Here is a 21,123-nt window from a genome sequence, read left to right as displayed (position 1 = left end):
ACAAAAGAAAATAAGTTTCTTTGTATTAAAATCTTTCTTTATAAACTATTGTACTTTACCTAATCTACTCAGTCAAGTACAGAAGTATATATAAAAAGTGGCTGAGCAGAGGGTATTACATTACATGACATCTTTCACTTGTGTTAATGACTCTCTGCATTGTGCTTTGCACAAAGTGGAGGGCACTGGCTAGCAGATAAAACTGAAAAAAAAATATCCTTGGCTATATGTCTTAAAAGGACAAAGGGAAGATGGAGCCTGTTTATGCAAAGAGCTGGTTTTCTCAGGTTCTAAACCAGCTGTGACACCATGCCGTCCTTTGAGAGATATTTTATTGGGCAACAGATCAGTGTTGGAGGTCAAAAGAGCAACAGCAATAGATGCATCATGTTCCCAGGAGCTCCCTGGGGGCAGGTTGGGACAATAGTTAGAAAAACTGCAAAGTCTGTGGGAATAAAACTCTTGCTGTTCCTATGCTTCTCTTTCTGCATTTCTTTTTCATATCATATATCTTAACGTGAGGAAAGACCAGTGCATGATACCAGTGTGATGGTGAATAAAATGCTACAGGACTGCTTTAAGCTCTTTGGAATGAAAATATGTTGAAAAGGTAATTTTGCATATCAATGGTAGCAACTAAAAGCAATGGATGGAAAAACCAGCAGAGAAACACCACTGCTAGTCCCATGTCAGACCTTACTGTGAGAGATTTGATCTTCAAGTGGAGACAAGAGAGTATCCTTGCTCCCCTTCGGTGGTCTAGTGGCATTGTGGGTTTTAAACAGTCATTTTATCTCTCCTCAAAGGAAAACAAATCTGAGCATTTTCTTTCTTGGAATAAACTGGGGAAAAACTAAAATAGATTACCAGTGATGTTGATACAATGCTGCAGTTGCTTCATGAACCTTTGTTCTAGCATATAAAAAGGCCCCAGCTTTTAGTTGCAGGTCTGTTCCTGAATTTTGGTGACAATGTGGTGGTCTTAAGTTTATCATGCAGCGTTTGGTGCTGTTTTTTTTTTAATTGCTGTTATGCTGAAGACAGGATAATTGGGTGTGCTGTTAGGAGGATTTAAGTAAAGAAGTGAGGTTGACCGGCAGCTCATTTTAGGAATGGGAGAATTAATGTTAAAAAAAGAACCATGTACAAGAGCTGGGATACAAGAAAGTCCCAGTGAATATGTGATTTCCAACAGAAGTTTGTCACTTCCAGATTTTCACCATTTCTTCCAATCTAAATATCAAAAGGCGTTTTTTAAATAAAAAAAATCTCCAGCCCACAATAACCCACACTATGAGTGAGGTGCTTGTTCCCAGACAAGAGCCCAAACCAAAGGCTTAGATCTGTGTAAATCTAAAATGATGGTCTGTACATACCCAACAAATTCCTCTCCTGACAGATGCACAGGTTTCCCTGTGTGTATCCTAGTCAACCTGTCACCAACCCCATCTGTTCTCTCTGCCTCTGAAAAATTAATACTGCTTCACAGCAGAGAAAGCATTGAGCACGTAGCACCACTTGTTTGGGTTTTGACTACTTTTTATCCAGCCTGGACCAAGGAAGCCATTTTGTGAGATGATGAGGCTGAGCTTCCTTCTAAACAGTTACTAAGACTGTAACATGACCAAGAGACAGAAACTGTAAGTATTACCTGAGCATCAGTAAGGGGGTTACAACCCAGCAGGAATAAGTGAGAACAGTTCCTAACATTAAAAAAAAAAAAAAAAAAAAACAAACAAAAACCACACCAAAAAAAAAACCAACCCCACAACACAGGTAAGAATCTGAGAATCTGGTGGTGTATCTTAATTACCTGCTGTAGGCAACCTGGTCTGCGTTTTGTCCCTTGAAGCATACCTAAAATTTGTTCATGTTTGTCTACAAAAAAGATTTACCCTGCAGGATGTTGATCAGTCTCCTCCAGATTTTCCAGGGCTGCTCAGTATATTCTTAACCTTGATAACTAATACGTGAGCATTAGTAGTTTTATTACTGTTATGCCTGGGAGCCATTTCCTGGACGCTGATTTTATTTTCTTGGCTGTGAACAGAAAGTGGGAGTTCCTGCCATGCTGCATTTACAGTCTCAGAGATAACACGTGGGTCCATGCAGCTGGGAGATCATGTGGAAATCATAAGCCAATGTTTGATCAACATAGATAGTAACAGCCCTAGTGTATAAGCAATCTTAACTGCCATCAAACCTCTGGTTGGGAAAGCAGAGCTTCAGGGAAGGAAGATGTTGTTACGGCTTTGTTGCCTCATTGAGCCACATCGGCCATATGGAAGCAAAGCACAAGGCTACTTGTGAGGAAACCTCACAGCTAGGTAACCAGAAGGCACGCTGGATCTACCATCCATGAGGTGTGTTAGTGGCTTTCCTGGCTCAGTGCTCAGGTCTGTTGCATCTTGATAGAACAGACTTTCTATTGAAACAATAGATTATGAAGTGGAGAATTTCCCAACTTGCGCGTCCTCTGCTACTACAGATACTATCTTGGTGCCCTTCGGTATTTAACAGGAGTTAGCAACGAGGAAATGATTTAACTTCCACCATAACTAGCCACTCCAGACTCCGAATCATCCTAGGCTTCCCCCAGCTTGGAGTGTTTGTCCTAAGAACGTGCTCTCTCAAAGCAAGGCACTTTAAATTCTGTAGGCTGCTTTCTTCCCAGATTTTAATGTTTTGGCAATTCAGCCAAGCATAGATTGGATGTGGGTGGCACTATTCACTGTGAATCATAGAAGGAGGTTCAGAAGCACATTGTCTTCTGCTTAATGATGTTACCCAAATTGTAACCTTAAGATCCTAGAGGTTTTCTTGCAGCAAAGCCACTTGTATGACTTTGTGTTTGTCTGCGTCTGTAGACAAACTTCACGAGAAAGGGGCTGCTTGTGATTTCTTTCCATTCATACTCTTTCACAGGCATTTTCTACAATGCCTGACTTACAGCATATTTTATAGCTTCAGTGCGGAGTAGTCTTCAGACACACCTGTGAATCATTCCTGTGGCTAGTAAAGATAACTAAATATAGAACCAGATTTAGGGAATGAGTATTTGATTTGCTGTTGGTTGCATCTCAGCGCAGCCTTTGATACCACTGCATATAGCATAACTCCTCTCAAATTGGCAAGAGGACTGTGAAGGTAACTCACTTACTTAATTTGTCTATATTATGAATAGTTAGTTCACTTACCATCTTCCTCTTAGCCTGAGGTTCCTCCAAGGTGTATTCTGAGTACCTACAGTTAGAACTGATTATTCCTTAATTTCCTTGCTTTAAAATGGCATTTTTCTTGAGTTTATTTCTTCTTTCTGTTAAAACAGTGTTTCCTGTAAGAAACTTGAATCCCCACTGCTTTACTACTGGTGCAGTCGTTGCTGGCTGTGCAGCATAGATCTGAAGCACTATCGTCTTGCCATTCCTGCCAGTCACACAACACTGAAGCGTATGGGGATATGAGCCAGTCTAGCAAGCAGGGATATAGACCAAGGTGATGCTGCTATGGCTAGGAGAAGTAAACAGAGGGATAAAAAGCATTTTTACTGTTATCTGCAATTATATATAGACAATATAGCATATACACAATATTTTGAGGGTATATAACTTTAAAATTCTTGCTACAGTTTGGAACAGCTAGTTAAAGTTGGGGAGAATAGCTCTTTGCAAGTGCTTTTGAAACACAGCACTTACTTTGCAACCTGCTGGTTGTACATAGCACTGTGACCTGAGCGCATGGCACCTTGGCCTCCTGGCCATAAGTAAAATGATCAAAAATTGTTGTTCCTGAAGGCATCCTTCAGAACTCTGCCAGACTTGGTGTCATTGACCATGAGTCACAAATCTGATAATGCAATTTAAGATATTGAATCATATCCTCAACTTGTGATTCATTGTGGGATTTAAATGCCATAAGCGGTGTCCTGGACTCTATTTCAATATATATGAGTTCAGATACCTTTCCAAAATAAGCAAGTGACTAAGAGCCATAAATTCAGTTCACCTCAACTACTAATAGTGCCCAGAAAGATTATCTTTTATCTTTTCTGGCAAGGACAAGGTAATAAACATTCCAGTACATACTAGCCCACCCCCCACAGTTCTCCTCCCTAGTTTGCTCTGAGGGTGCCAAAATGAAATTTTCAGCATCTCCAGGGGAGTTAATTCTGTTTCAGGCAAAGAGAGGTAAAGTGACCTTACAGCTTTCATTAACCAGTGTGATGACTCCATTTCTTGAGGCACAACCTGTGGATAATTGTGTTTGTGGCAAAGCGCATGGAAGAATCAGGTGATGTGCAGCACCTGAAGAAAAGAGGACATCTCCAGAGCAGATCTGACAAAGCACGCTGCACATATACACGGACGAAGTACTGCCTTCATCTTCTGGGAGTATAATGCTATTTGCTGGAAAGCAACTATTGCCTGTTAGATGCAGTGCCTCTTTCAGAGCAATACTTTTAAGTTTTCTTCATCAGTGCACACCAACTCTGCCTCCCACCACAAAAAGTCTTTCATGGTTTGGCATTGATACAACCATCATTTTGAATGGATGATCTCTTACTAAAGTTCAACAACTTTGGGGCTTGTGGTCAACAATGTATAAACTAAACTAAAAATCATGGCTTGTTGAGTCTGCCACTGTCACTGAATACCTTCTGCTGGATAAACTGCGTAGCTGCTCCGCGTAGTTCCTGTGAGTTGTTTTTATGTAAGCTTGTTTATTTTCAATAGACTCTCAGAGTACTGTATGCCCTCAGGACATAGATTCCCACATTGCTATTTCCTCTTCTAACAGTTCCAGTAATGGCTCCCAATTACTCAACTCTGTATGCAGATGCTGAGTACAAGCGTTCTGCTAATTTCAGCAAGTCACTTTGACAGAGGACCCATTTCTCAAACAGCAAACAAGCCGAAGGTCAAAGGTGGATACTCGCATCCAAAATGAGTTCACCTGTACATACCAGTAAGTCTCAGAGAACATTCATAAGCCAGGGAGAAGCCATTACTTGACTTCCCACACAATACTGTGAACTTGATAGTTGCAGAGTTGTTTTAAGTGCCCTCAGCACTATTGCATTATAACAATGTGGGGTTTTTTTTAGAATTGAAAATTGATCTTGACCATATTCCAACACTGACATATAAATGTAGAGATTTTTTGGAAGAAATCTGAGCAAAATCATGTGGCACCTGGATTGTGAAGTAAAGGAATATCCTTGCTAAAAGAAGATTTATTTTTTTATTCAATGACTTCTATTTGTAATCTGTTCTTGCATCTGCTTACATAATTGTTTTATATTAATTGGTTATTAAGGCCTATTAATGAAATACAGTAGTTGGTACAAAAAGCCAAATCTGCTGGATGTGAATGTGATTAAAGACTAAACATTGAAGCTGCAGTTACTCCTTCTTTTATAAGTGATCTAAGGTATAATTTCATTGGCTTTACAACAGTTACTCTGACTTTACACATGTGGCTGTGAATGGGGAGTCAAGCACAGCAAACATTAAGCATGACTTTTAAACAAACAAAACCAAATAAACCTAACAGACGTCTCCAAAACACAGTATGAAGATTAATAAGAACTGCCTGAATGAAAGCAAAATTTCATTTCAGCCCAACCGGTACCTTTCATGTTATCAAACTACATACAGTGTCTGATCATTTTAAAACAGGAAGTAAAGAGAGTTTATAGTATATATTAGCAAGGAGAAAGCAAATTCATGGGTGTCAGCATCAAAGCAGCTTAGAAAGGAAATCTTGATTACATTTGCTTTTGAACAAATGCAGACAGAACAGTCTGTCAGTCCCTGAGAACGAAATGCCCTGGTTGCAGTGTCTATCATCACAGTAGGTGCTGGGCTCATATAGGATATATTTTGTGAAAAAAAAAAAACTGCAGAGATAATGGAATCGCCAGAAGATCTGTGTAACAAGAGGTTTCAGCACCAGAGGGGTGAATAATTGCCATGTCATGTGCAGGACCTAAATGGAAAGGATTAAAGTATGCTCTCAAAAAGTGAGCATCGGTACCAAGAGGAATTTGGGGAATACAGAAAGTATTAACAATGAGCTCACATCAGTCGTGCGTGGCTCCAGAAAGCACACTGATGTCAAGCAAAAATGTCATCCAAGGAGCAGGGTTTGACTGGTATAGAATAGGTGAGCCTGCACAGCGCATCAAAGCCCACAGGAAAACTTCCTGAAAAGGAATGGAAAAGGCATTTCTGTTTCTGAATAATGTTCTGAAAACACACCAGGAGGACAGTAACATCACACCTTATTTAATGAGGGATGGAGACATTCACCAAGGGTCCTGGCAGAGCAGCCTTTCCCTGGAGCCAAGTGCAGTACTGCCAGATTTGGGAGCCAGGGTTGGAAATTGTCCCTGTGGTTCAGTATGTCCAAAAGTAGCACATCAGAGATTTGGTAATTAACATAATAATTTTTTTCTCACAGTATGAGTAATAACTGTTTAGTTGCCTTTCCAGGAGTCTTACCTGCAATTAGCTGCCTGAAATGTTGATCTATAAATAACTGTCACAAGGAGCTTTCTGACTAAGAGTCTCAAAGTGCTGAAAGGCAGGTGAATGGAGGCTGGCTTAGGCTGTCCTTAGGCAGTGCTGACAGGTGAAACACTTCAGAAGAAAAAAAAAGATTACAGAGTGAAATACGGAGACTCCAAAAGGCTCAAACTAAAGTTACACCCATTCCTCAAGTTAGTTATACAGTGTTATGCAGCTCTTAAAATCCAGAGTTCCTGTTCAGGGTAAAAACTGTAAAATTAAAGTCAACAAGTGAGAGAGTGAGTGAGCTGGAAGTGCAGCATGCTGGTGGCCCTTCTCCCACTGCTCTCCCTTTCCTCCATGAAGTACCTGGTCCAGGTCTAATGCAATGCTACCAATTCCTTTCCATTAGTGGCAGCTGGCACCCACTAAGGTCCTGCACACCGTGGGGTTTCTTTCCTGCCTACTCTTGATTAATTTCCTTTTCCACTTGCGTTAACATTGTTTTTCTGAGAATTGAATCTAGGGAAAATGTCTTGCGTTACATTGCATATTTTCTTAAATTTCATCCAAAGTTTGTATCAGCATACCAAGGGTATTTCTTTTTCCTTGTGATTCTCAATTTCAGTGAGTGTAACAGGATTTCAGTCAACTTGCATTTGATCTAGACATTTTTCTATGCCTTCCCAAAAGTATTAGGAATATGGCACAACCCCCCAAATCACTATTTTCAATATTTACCATGTGTGCTGATGCAAAGTATGTCTGTGAAAGCCTTAGTTAAGCTTTGCTCTCTGGTATATGCTCAGTTTTAAAGATAGGATTAAGTTCAGGCTATCAAGATGGAATTAAGGAAATACTAACTATGGGCTCAGGTGGTGTCAAGGCACAGACCATGCCGCAATACAAAATTCACAAAAAAACTGCAGAATTTCATGCACAACTCTGAGCCATGCTGTTACGGCTTTTGAAGTTAGAAGATAGGCAAGATATCACTTGTCTCTTGTACTTTTAAACACTTCCTTTTGCTTACTTTTAGATTAGCTACTTCATTTCAAAGGACAGATGGATTAAATTATGAATTTGACTTTTTTTTCTTTTGCATCTCTAACTTGACAAAGCAATTCTCAGTTTCAGCATCAAATTCTTCTGCCTAGCAAAATAATTCACTGCAAACGATTTAATGACCTGAGACAACATTGTAAGATAGTAAAAATGGCTTTTAAAAATACCATGTAGTGTTCTGTCTCCCAAAAGATTACAACAGGATGTGTTTGACAGCCTTGGTTTATAAAATCATTCTGGTAAGAGTTATATGTACAAGAATTGTCAAACTTGGTGTTACTAGAGGTCAATTTTCACATTCTCACTTAACACAAGTGTAAAATATAGGTGACAAATTTCATTGTAGCCTGACAGTTTTAGATGTGCGGTAGATATAATATCAAAAGTATGTCTTAAGCTAAAAGTGGCATTTTGAACATTTCTCAACTGAATACACATCCTTCACAATGTTTTGATCTTTTTGTAGCAGGACATGAAAAACGTACACCAGAAAGCTGCCTCATGCTCTAACAAGCTATTTCGTATGAGCCAAAGATTTTAAATGCTGCATTCTTTGTTGTTTTGAATCAGTGCAGTGATAGAAACAAGCCTTGAGAGAGTTCTGGCAGATTCTAGGACAAAGAAAGGTTCAAGAAACTATAAAAATTCATAGCCTTCTATGTTAGTAGTTCTAGTCTCTCCCTTTTTTTCCCCTCTTGCATTATATTCTACCCTGTTAAATGCTCACATGGTTCATGTTCAGCCTTACCTGTATTCATCTTCAGGGTGGTGCTCTAGTTACCTAGAGAATCGTGAAATCTGCTGAATTCTCCGATAGAAGTGATCTGAATAGTTGGCCTCGTGTAGTCTTTGCATGCCGTATCTCCATAAGCTCCCCAGGAACTGTGAAATATAATGGTGAATAGATACCTTCCCTTTGAGCCTCTTTCAAGACAATGCCATTGTGTGAGGCTATGCATCGCTGGCAGCAGTGACTTACAGATAAAATTCAGTAACTTCAGCTTTACTGTATAAAAGATAAGATGCACAAGTGTGTATACACACACACACATATATTTATTCTAAAGATCCCAGAATTCCTGACACAATGAATTACCTGCCATATTCTGAATGGTTATGACTTGGACAACAATACCTTTGCTGCAGAAGTTTAACATGAGAATGAAGAATATATTTCCAGGGACAGTTAAAAAAAGATGCTTGATATTTCACCTCATGGCTAGATAGAAATAATGCTGGTGCCCAAATTCCAAAATCTTTTTAAAGTTCTAAAGGGACAGAAACTTAAAATCAGTTTGTACAGCAGCATGGTACTCTGTTATATCCCACATATTACATTATTACTAGGAAACTGTGAAGAATCTATGATTTGCCTTTTTTTTTGGTGGTGGTGTTTTTGTATCATTTCCCCTCTATGAATGTATTCCAAAAATACAGGGGAAGGTTTTATTCTAGTAAAATAAAATTAAATGCCTGAATTTGAGGGGAAACTACATCAGGGGCAGTTGCAGTTGGACTAGATGATCATTGCAGGTCCCTTCCAACTGAAATAGTCTATTCTAACAAATTATTTTACTGGCTGGTCAGTCAAACCTTTACAGTCCATAAGCATTTGTGATGGCTCATGGTAACCCTGAGAAAAGCGATCATTAGGGAGGCTGGAGATACAGACTCAGTAGGCATTTTTCTTACCTGCCCTGCCTGTGTGGATATTGCACTTAGGTCAATTAAAATTCAGTTGCTTGGGAGACAGAGAGACTGAAATGTTGTTATCCACACAGGCGGACAGCAAGGACCAAGGAGATAGATTTCCGATGACCTGGACAGTCAAACTCACTTTCCATCTAGCTAATGGAAATTAGATGGGAAAGGACATGAGAAGGTGTTTCTATCTTGAACGAAAAGGTGGATGCAGTGAGTCTCTTCCAGAGAGGCATGTGGCTCTATGAAGGCTTCAGTCCAGCAGCAACAAAGGATTGCGGCAGCCTTAATGGAGCCAGTTACACTGGGAGGTTTAGGGACTGTGTCTGGCCAGTAAGGGCAGACCTGGAGGCAGGCACACCTGCAAGTGTCTGTGCTGTGAGGCACCAGTTGTAAATAAAGTAACTCTCTTGTCTAGATTATTACTGGATATCATTAAAACATCTACAATCTGGGAAGGATTTTTTTTTTTAATTATCTTTTTTTTAACTGCAGTCTGAAGTTGTCCATTAAAACTTTTCAGCTATGCTATTAATTACAGTATGTGGCAGCAATATTTACGTTGTGTTACGTGTATTTTTCAGAGGGAAAAAGAAGCCGGATGATCCAACAGAGCAGTGCAGTCATCTCTCCCCAGCAAGCATCACTGCTTCAAGATTGCCTGTCCTGACAGAGTGTTAGTGACCATCATTCAAGTGTAAGGCAGTGGCTAAGCAAAATCTTTTAATTACGAACCTTAAGAGCAAAGCAAACTTTTCAAGCTAATATTTGTAGCTAGTATCTTTACAGATGAGGAAGAAGAAGAAGAAGAAATAAGATCATACTGACATTTCTTCAACATGTGTTTGCTAAATGAATCATTTTTCTTCACGCTTCTTTAAAAAAGGCTCATTACCACATCCCGTTTTCACATTCAAAAAAAAAAGTGAATCATAGAACCTTCTCTTCTGCAGCACATAAATGGGCTATTAATACTTAGAAGACTGTTTTTCTATTTTTCTGGAAAATTACTTATATTAATTATCAGGTTTTCTCAAAAGAAAACAGGTTTCTTAGCCATTCACTGAGAAATATCTCACTACGGTGCAACACAAAGAGTCTTTTTGCCAGCAAGCCTTCTCCCACATTAGCCACTGAAGCAGCTAAAAACTATTCCTTCCCAGCAGCCCATCTTATTTATTACTATCAGCTGAAGAAAGCTATGTGCAGTAGACTAAAAAGTTCATTGCGTTTTTCATTCTGAGCATTTTTTTCTGGTTCTGTGCAGCTGCCAACCTGTCTGCTCTCCCAAACATTATGGGACTCTGACAACTTCTAATGATGACAAAGTAATTCAGTACTGTCTGTGTTTATTCCTCCAGGAGTACGCTGCTTTAGCAGAAGCACATTTGCAATATGCATGACCTCTGCTCTCCTTAATAATTCTTTTTGTCAAAATGAAGAGACAAGGCAGCATTTTTAATAGGAGATGTATTAACTGCTGCATCTTCCTGATTTAGGAACTTGTAAAAAGAATCTCAGATTTATTTAATGCAGTCTAAAATGTATTCTTTACATAAAGCTCCCAAACAAATCAGAGAAGTCCTAGAGGGCTAATTTATTCAAGAGGTGATGGCTAAAGGTGGAGCTGATTTCAGTCGGGATCATGGGTCTGAGCTGCTCTCAAAGGAAACACAAACACTAGTACAAAACTGAGACTTCTAGAAATATTGGCTAAGATCCACAGGACCACCATGCCTACAACAGGAGGGGAAGAAAAGTTTCCTCAGCATTATGTTTGTCTTTCTGTACTTCTGGGGCTGAGCAGTTCATTACTGATGTAACGTAGAGTAGCCCCAGGACAGTTCTGACTCTCCATGGTTCCCTAGACATTATCAGTGGCCAAAAAAACCTGAAGAACTGAGTATCAACCAGCATTAACCACAATAAGTCGGATAAAGATGTAGGCTAAAAGCGTCATACTACTGAGTGGTACATGCTAGCAAATAATGACCTCTTAATAACACTTACCTGCCATTAAGAAACAGTCTGGTTCAACGGTGTTTTACATGCCCACCTTAGCCACAGAAGGACAAGAATATGGCTTTGCTGTCGTGAGTGTTTAGGGCAGCTTTTCTGATCTTCAGCTCCATTCCCTGAAGATTTCTGTCATCATTTGAAAAAGTACCTTTTCTGTCTTGTGATTGAAAAACAGAAATGCTGAAAAAAAAAAATACCATTTTTCTTATTTCTGCATTTTCAAATTTGGTGAGCATCACAGTTCCTAATGGAGCACAGGCTGAAATGACTCTCATGTGTCTATTCATCCAAGCAGCAGCATCGTTCATTCTTTGAGCATGAATGCAGGCTCCTGCACTAAAGCAATACAGTTGTTTTGCTCTGCATCACAGAAAAGTCATATTTATTCAGATATTTATTTATTCAGGCAAATGACTGGTAGAATTAAACTGAGAGGATCAAATACAGATCTAGAGCCTGCAGAGCACTCCTTAATCAAGAATAGCCTCAATTTGAGTTCAAACAATGGTTTTAAAATGATTTGTTAATGAATTATTTTTAAAGAGTGCTATTGATAAAAAGATAAAAACTGAAAAAATAAGCCCTGAACACATTTCTGACTTTTAGGGAAGCCCTAACTGAAGACCCAAGCTGCTGTAGCCTGTCAGACCCTGTTTCCTTAAAACACTCTGAGTAGAGTTCACATAAAAGCATTTTCAAGTTTGGAGGCTTACATATTGAGTTCTGAGCTGAACTTTCTTGTGCAGACTTACCACAAATTACCATCCTGGGTAGTGGGTTTCAGAACAAAAGGGGAAAAACTCCCCACACACATCCTGAACAATCAAATGCTTTTGTGTTCAAAAGGAACTGCAGTTTTTTAGCAACTAACGCTGTTTAAAGAAGCACGGGCTAATAGTGAAAATAATGTCTGCAGTCTCGTTACACAAGCAAGTTTTTTATTGTTGCTATTGGAAGACAAGTACCAGCATACTACATCTTAAATCATCTGGAAAAATGTATTTCTTGGCTTTTTTTCCATTGGATGAAATGTTGTTTAAAATAGAGAAAACAGTTCTACTTCCTTACATGTTTTTAGTGTGTCTTCAGGGCATTGCTATTTATTTTGCAAGGTCAGAGAAACTGTATGTTATTCATTTCACTGAATTTTTGAAGTATGGCCTAGCAACTATCAATTAAAGTGACTGATTGATGAAAGTGCATAATACTTTTGTCTGTCGTAGGCTACAGTTACTGATATTTCAGAACTATTTGCTTTTACATCAGTTCTTTGCTTGGTTATTTTGCTTAATTACAGCTTTAGAGGCAGTGGACTTCGAAAAAAATTCTAAAATGCAAAAAAGGGTCCAGATTAAAAAGTAACAGCTGAGTGAGAATGATTATAAAACTAATGAAAATAACTAAAAGCCAAAACGTCAATTGCAGTTTTCTCTAATTGCCATATAGCAGTGAAGTGGATTTCTGAATTAAAATATCTCCAGGGGGTTGATACCTGTGCATTGTCTTGGTGGCTGCACACTGAAAAATGGATTTAGTTAGTCTTTTGGCCAGGTTGTATGTATGATGGAGAACTACTGAGCCAATTTTTAATCAAGACTGGGATGGTCATGTAACCTGCATTTCAGATTTTTTATACATTTTGTCTTGCTTTCATTGCCCTCACAGACATATTCAGATTGCCATCCTTCTGTATTTGTTCATCCAAACCTGCACCCCAGTTACTATGTTCAGGTTCACTGTCTCAGAACTGTGACTAATAGAGGACAAGGGGCCAGCCAGGAGACAAGGACTTGCTGGGGCATTTTGGGGAAAGCAGTCTCAGCATAATTTCATGGTGCACATCTGGCAGATATGGTCACTGCTTCCCTTGCAGCAAGTTCCCCTTTTACACCCTCTGATGTGGATAGTTTGAACCATTATTTTAAGACCTATTTCTATGTCTCTTCCCCATCCCCACTGCCAATAGCCTCCCCACTCTGTACTATCTGAAAAGTTCATAAAATTATGTTATATATACAATTTATATATGTTATGTTATATATGCATACAGGGATGTATCATGATCATGTTTCAATAAAGCCATGCTCTGGTTTGACTGGGATAACAGCAGCCCAACCCTGCCCTACAGCCAACCACAGGTACATTATGCTGGCTCTGGACTCCTTGAAGAGATGCAGCCCGTATTATAACCAGGAACTACTGCATTGCTGCAGGTCGCTGAGCCTTAGGGGCTGTATGTCCTATTCATGCCTATAAAACTGCATTATGTATGGCAGCCAAACTGGCTGCTGAAGCTAGAATTACCCTGATCAACAGATGCAATAGGCTTTTTCTACAGTTAGTCTTCTAAACATCTGTACAGACACTGTATTTGGAGGCTCATAGTTGGTGAAAAGATGAAACAGAGTACAGTTGACATAAAACTTTCATCATAAAATGAGCTTATGTTATTAGCTACAACAGACTCTCTCCAATATCTGGCAACTCCTGTTCGGCCACTGCAGTGAGGTGCCAGCAAGGGCAAATAAGCCAGATGAAATGAGAGGCTGTACTGATGTAAACCCAGTAGCCTCTCCAATAACAGCCTTGCAGCAGCAGTCCTGCCTTCTCCTGAGAAATTCAACTCAGTTAAGATGTTTGAAAAGTATAGTCAGTGTAAAGCTAATTTTAGAACTTCCACGGTTTAACCTCTGTAAGCCGGTCTAATAACTAACTGTGCTACCATTTATGCTGAACACTTAATCAAAAGCAATTTCAGATTATTTACACCAGTAGTTCAGACCATGAAGGAGGTGATGGGCCAGCATTCCAGCAGTGATACGTGAAGCTGCCTGGAAGCTGTGGGTCCTGTCCTCCAATTCCACAAAGCAGACTGATCAGCAAGGTGTGAGAGGAAAATCCCCAGATCTGGCTTACGTCCATAAGGTTGCAAAACATCTAGAATAGGTAAAGGAACAGATAGGTGGCAGGAGAGCAGGAAACATCCAGATGCTGAAAATTCCATATTTTAGTGTGAATAATATAATGCACAGAAAAAGAGGCAGACTGGTAGGGATAGAGAGATGGAAGGGAGCCTGTACAAAGTACAGAGCAATGAAAAACCATACCAAAACCAAGACTAAGTTGTTCTAAAAGATGCACTGTGTCTGTTCAACAGCAGAGCTACTCAAATGCCACAAGATATGGAAAGTGTCTATGTGTAGCTGTTGGTATTAATCCGTGCATTTTAACATCAAGACAGATTTTTCAAGTCTGCATCGTTTTTGTGCTGAAGCTCATAGCATTTGCCCAGTGCATGGCTAAATAAGTGTTTACATGTTCTTTCAAAATAATTGTGCTGTCTTGTGTATTCTATGCCCTGTATTAGCATATGAACATAAACCAGCTGACAACATTGTGATCTATTGGAAGAAGGTTTCTCAGATATTCCTAATGATGCATTGTTTACTATTCGAAAGAATTTTCACTGTTGTGTTGGATTTCTAGACAGCCAAATAATTAAGTAGAAGAATAAGTTTGAAAAAAAAAATAGCCCAGAATAACCTGCAAACATTAAAGTACTGCAACCTATCAAACAAAAATACAGGTTTCAGATGCATTGCAGAAGAAAGGTGCTGAGAATTTTTTTTTTTTTTCCATATTCTTTTTCCCCTATTAACTAAAAGAGAACAAAATTTCTATGCAGGTTTCAAAGCCGGACGTCTTTCACAGGACATATGATTTCAGGAATCTGGGCATCCTTTTCATTTTCACAAAAACTACGAGCATCTACAATTGCTTTCAGTGGCAAATACGAATAACCTGCATCTCTGAAACTCAAGCTAAAGCTCGTGGCAACTGGAGTAGGACCAATGGGAAGTAATAGCTGTGGATATGCAGACTAAAGGAATTAGTGCTGAGGACCTAACACCATGCTCTACACGTCTTACTTAAAGTTAAGTGCAGCCTGGTCCTGCGGGCTGAGTGCTGGTTGGAATACATCAGGTGCCCTCCCGGAGCCCCTTTCTGCTCTACCTGTACTCAGAAGGAACCCAGGCCACGCACTCCAAGACCACCATGGAGAGAGAACCAGGACACAGCCGGTCAAGGTGAGCAGAAGCCCTGCTTCAAGAGCACGTTCTTGATCCAAATGGAAACAGTCTTGTAGATTCATCTAATATCTCTGTAAACTGGAAACATTTTCAGACTTTTCAGAACTTGGAGCAGCCTTGCTTTGGCCCTTCTGGTTTGCATTTACACACAGCAAACCTGGCCCATAGTCTTCACTCCTAAATCTCTGTGCTTCTTTGTGGACTCTCAGCTCCCACTGATTCCAGAAAGTACTGATATCTCAGAAAACCAGTTGCTTTAAGCCTGTGGAGAAAATGATGCATTACCTTAATGCCCTTAACATTTCATAAATGATAACAGCAGAGTCCACTAGGGATTCGGTGCATTTGTAACACTTTTCCTTAGTACAATATTTAAATTGAAAGTTACTACAAAAACTACTGCTGGACTGTTGGTTGTGCGGTATTTTGATGGATTCAGATAAGATTTAGATTTAGAGAGATCAAACAGGGAAAAGATGCCCATGTAATCTAAACTATGATTGTTGAGCAGAACAATATCCAAGCAGTAAAGCTGTAAGAGGAAAAACAGAGGTGGTGGTTTTTTCCCTTACTAGAACCAGTAGTGTGGGACTAGAATGGGGCAAGAAACTAAACGATCAGTTCAGTATTCACACACGGAACCAAAGAAAAAAGAAAATACTCTTTTCATGACATGGAGCAAAATTTCACGACAAACATGCTTTTATCACCTTGAACTTCCTTGAAGGCATACGATTCGTGTTATGAAGACAAAAGAGAGCAATAAAAGCAGTTATCCCTAAGACAGCCAGTCGTGGGATTGTGAACAGGACCCTCTGCCCAGAGGCCGTGGGTGACGGGTGCCACCACCCCTCCCTGCTCCTCGCAGCCTCCAGTCAAGCGCGCCTGTACCTGCATGAAATGGTGGCGAGGAAAAAAGCCAATTCAGACTGAGGAATTTTGCAGGTTATAGCACAGCGTCAGCAGTCTAAGCACATAACAACTGTTGTTGCTTGCTGGCCTGGGAACAATAAATCACTGTCCAGCTCCACATTTGTTCCACAGCCCTATACAAGGCCACTGCTAGCCTGGATAAACAGATCCATCAGCAGTTTCCATGAGGCACATCCTCTGCTCCAGCTGAGGCGAACACGTATGCTTGAGCTGGAGTCCTATCAACAGCAGAGGTGGTTAACACAGCAATGTAGAGGAGGCTGAAGAATAACAAAATGCTCTTTATTTCACCCCCGTGCCTGTGCCCCACACTCTGATCCACACTAGTCAGCCTTTGCAGCAAGCCTCAAAAAAGAGCAGAAGTTTTTGGCCCACGTAGAATTGCAGTCCCATTTAGGGTTGGGTTGTTTTTTTTTTCTCTGATGGCACCCAGATAAAATGTCCAAGATGCAAACTACCACCACAGTAGTTAAACCTCCATAACTCAGCAAGTGATACCCTGACAGTGAACAGAATAGCAAAGAAACAAAGTGTCTAACTACACTGCTTCCTTACACAAACAGCTGGGTAAAGGAGCAATTTACCAGTCTGCAATGGATCTTGGGTTTTCTCTTAGCTAATTGCGAAGAGGCTTGCTGGTACACATGCCATGTCATGGACCAGCTATATGCAGGCGCCTAAGCTGTTAAAGGAAATTCCTATACATAGAAATCAACAGCTTCAAGTTGCCAAGACTAGTCACATTTTGGGTGCGTACTGCTTGACAATGTGAACAATGCAACGGCGATTTATTGTCACAGGAAATTCTGAGTCCACATCTCTTTATTAAATAACTTACTTTGTCATTATTTCTAGCTAGCAAAATAAATGAACATCAAGTTAAATGACTTCTGAGCCAAAAACTTGCACTTAAGTATCTTTTTTTGGTAAAGTCTGGAAACCTTCAGTGAAAAACAACTATTTGTCTGTCCAGCATCTTCTGAAGAAGACCATTTTCCTGCACATGCCAAACCGGCTTAACACAGTGAGGAGCTGATGAACCCTAAAAGAACAGAACATCTTGTTCATTTACATACAGTAAACATGTTTCATCCAAGTGCAGTTGTGAAATAGTTTTGAAATCCTTCTTTCATTGCAGTTTGGAGACTGTTGGCTAACAAGACTCCCAGAAGGTTTTATTGTCTCTTGTTTACATGGGAGTATCAAATGTCAAAAAAAATGTTTTGTGAAGATCATTTGTCTTTTGTTTCCTGAGCGCTTCATTTCCATTGAACTACTATTTCTAAGATTAAGCATCAGGCACCTTCAGGATCCATCCCGGTATAAACGTGCACTTTAAAGGAAGGCATGCATGAAGTCTGGCACACATAATGATAGTCTGTGTTTATCACCACAGTCTAGATAAAATTTAGAAGCTGGAAACACGGCTGTCTAGCAGTCATGATTCTGTCTGCATTTATCTGGCACTAGCTTCCCTTGCTCTTTCTTTTGATTCATTCTGTCTTTTCTTCTCCAAATATTTCCTTAGATTGAGTACCTATAGTGCTAATGCCTGGCATGCTGAGTAATTCTAATTCTGGCCACTTATGGGAGGGAGTAGGTGCTGAGGCTGTGCGAGACTTCACAGAATCAAGTGCAAAAGACAAAACTGGTACAGACTGTAAAATCAGCATAGTAACAGTAAACCAAGCTTCTATGAAAAGCTGTCTTGGAGAAAAATCTGTGTATGCCAGGGAGCGAGCCTCAAAGTTTTCCAGGGACAAATGCTGCAGAGCTGTCCAGGTGGTAAGGCATGACCAAAGGGGAAAAAAACCCAACCAAACAAACCAAAAACAAATCAGAGCTGAGAAGATTAGGTATTAAACTTTTACTTTGAAACCAGAGTTTGATTTTTAAATAGCTGTAAGTGTAACAAGCTTAGTGGTCTCTCCTTGGTCACTGGTGGTTAGGGGGATCCACAGAGTCAAACCTCACAGGGGCACAGCTCTGACACAACCGGCAGCCGTGGCACGAGGGTCCCCAGCCTGCACCACCGTAGCTGCAGGGCACCTTCACTGCCACAAAACAGCAAAACAAGCCGCGTGCATGCATCAGACAGAGCTGGCTGGTGGAAAACTCTCAATTCACAAGAATTCAACAACTGACCCAATGCAGCTCTCAAAATACTTCATGCTACCTTTTCTCAATGAACTGCTTTGCTGAGAGACTGCGATAACCCATGGACACTGATAAATGCAGCGTGTGAAATGGGCACGCACAGGACCTGGTCAGACAGAGGCCACCTCTTGTGTGCCCTTCAAAGTGTGTAACAGTACAGATAGAGTGAAACTGGAAAGGCGGTGAGAAAGGACAACAAATACCAGGAGGTGCAGCCAGACACAGCATTTTTTATCTTCAGAAGTAATGCTTTGTAATTTCTGCAATGGGTTTCACTGATGAGCTTAACGAGATATGTTAATGAATTACCTAACTCACATAATGTCCTTATGGCACATCGGTGTTAAATTGATCTGCAAACAAGTAAACTGAGAGACTGGGAAAACCCATGACCTGGCCAAACTGCACAGCCCACCGGGGAGCAATGGGGGAACCTGAAGGTGTAGCAGCACCTCCCACCCACCCCACCCGCTTCAGGGCTGCACATACCGCAGTGCCACCAGGAGAAAGACGATGTGACAAGTGCTTCTCTCTTTTCCCTTCCACACCTCTCCTGCTCATCTGTATCCTTCAGATCCTGCAAAATTTCAGGTATTTGGTTTGGTTAGTTGTAAAACAGAATTGGCCAGAGCTACTACCATCAGGTTTAGTAAAAATGGCACCAAACTTTTAAGCATCAACGGTCCCTTAAGTATGTGCATGGTAAAGGAGAAAATTCTAACCCAGTCTAGCTCAATAGCCATACCAGCCAGTTATCAAAATAAGCAATCATAAAAAAAAAAATTAATAGCAGAACACTGGCAATGTGGAAAACCAGATCATTTTATGATTTGTTTTTACCAAGAGAATATGTCTATATAATAGGCACCAACATTTTTTTTTTCCTACTTAAATTGTACTTGTGTGCTTCCTTTTTCTGAATAAAATACCCATTAATTATTTGTGGAACAGCATGACTCAGAGGAAGCTTGCACAGGGTTCATAGTGTGCAGCAGAATACTATTGGTTTGAAGTCATCAGCTTGGGAAGGCTATCAGCCCATTAAGAATGACCTGCAAAGCCACAAAACCCGTAGATTTGAGCCATGACTAGCCCTCTCTATCTACTCAGAATAATTGCAAGACTGGAACTTTTTATTCTATGAGTAATCAGGAACCACAGAAATGTTGATGAAAGGACTGGTGTAGTGCTTCTCACTTATGGTGTGTGCATAGTCATTGATGGATCAGCTCTAAAAATTATTCTGATCATTAAAGGCAAGTAAGAGCCAAGCAAATGAAAAAGAGAGAGATAGAAATTTTCAGCACTTAATCTGGATGTGCAGGTCCTCACAGAAGAAGAGCAATTTAAACATCTGTTACTGTCTGCTACAGTTTCCGTCTTGAGAAATCAGTGTCATAAATTTCTTTAGGAATGGAGCCTGTGTTGTGACTCAGTAGTTGGTTCAAGATGTACTAAATTAGAGTAAATCAGCGCTGCAAATGTCACTTAGCTCTAATTCAGATAGAAATAATGGACCTCAAATGCAATTTGATTTACAGCTGACGATCACCTTGGGAGGTGCTTTCCAGAAGAGGTCATTCCAGAAAGTCCTTAAGGGAGGACTGGGGTTAAACACAGTCTGAGAGAAACAGGAGGGATTTCTTATTGGCAAAAGGTAGAAAGGTCAAATCAAAGAGGGTTTTTGTCACAGAAAGCTTCTCAGTACCAAGGCTGCACTCAGAGAAAATAGTATGACCACATACTCATTCCCTAGCAGTCTGGATGGATGGAATTGGCCCTATTACTCCCAGCAGAGGGAGTGAGGCAGGCGCTGGCCCACGTTTAAAAGTCCACCAAAGCTCTCATGCAAAGAAACCGAGAGCATAGAGAATTTTTTTCTTGATTCATGCTGCTTGCTTCTTGTGTTTCTTGGGTTCAATACTTATGCACAATCTCTTCAGCAATTTGTTATTAGTAGCCTCTGAATTCTCAAGCTTTTTAGGGTTTTACTTGTTTTTCCTTGTACTCACATTGCCTCTTCTCTTTGACGTTCTGTTTTTCAGTGTTTCTGTGACAGCGTTCCAGACGTCGCCCAGAAATCACAGCATCTCACTCGGACATTACATAACAGTTGCACAGATATTGCTGATGTTTCCCACTGTTTACAAAGCGAACTTGGTTTCCCCTTCATGTTTTCCAGTACACAACTGTCAGTTTACAAATGAGCACGGGCTGAGTCATTTTTGCCAAGCCATCATCTTTCCACTGGCTGCATCCCAGTCCCAAGTGACAGGGAGCGCACAGCAAGAACAGTAATGCCAGAAAGGGCAGATAATCTGCTGCCATGGTAGAGGGAAGTTATTTTGACTTCAAATAAAAGGTTATGAGGTTATTGCAATGCTAATAACACATCTTTTAATTTGGCAGTGTTGATGCAGGATTATTTTTTTTAACTGGTTGTTTTCCTTATGATTTCTGACATTCATTACTAGGAGCGAAATCTTCGACCACAGTAAGCTAACGCGGACTCCCCTAAAGGTACAGTGAGTTATACAGGCTGGGGCTCCCACCCCATCTGCGGCCATGTATTTTGAAGGGGTGCTAGCACTTACTAGAGTTTAAAACCGGAAAAAAGTTGGTTTAGTTTTGCCTCCTGTGTCCTAACA

The sequence above is a fragment of the Falco punctatus genome, assembly GCF_963210335.1.
Source record: "Falco punctatus genome assembly, chromosome: 13".
Classification (NCBI taxonomy): domain Eukaryota; kingdom Metazoa; phylum Chordata; class Aves; order Falconiformes; family Falconidae; genus Falco; species Falco punctatus.
This window is presented reverse-complemented; position numbering follows the sequence as displayed.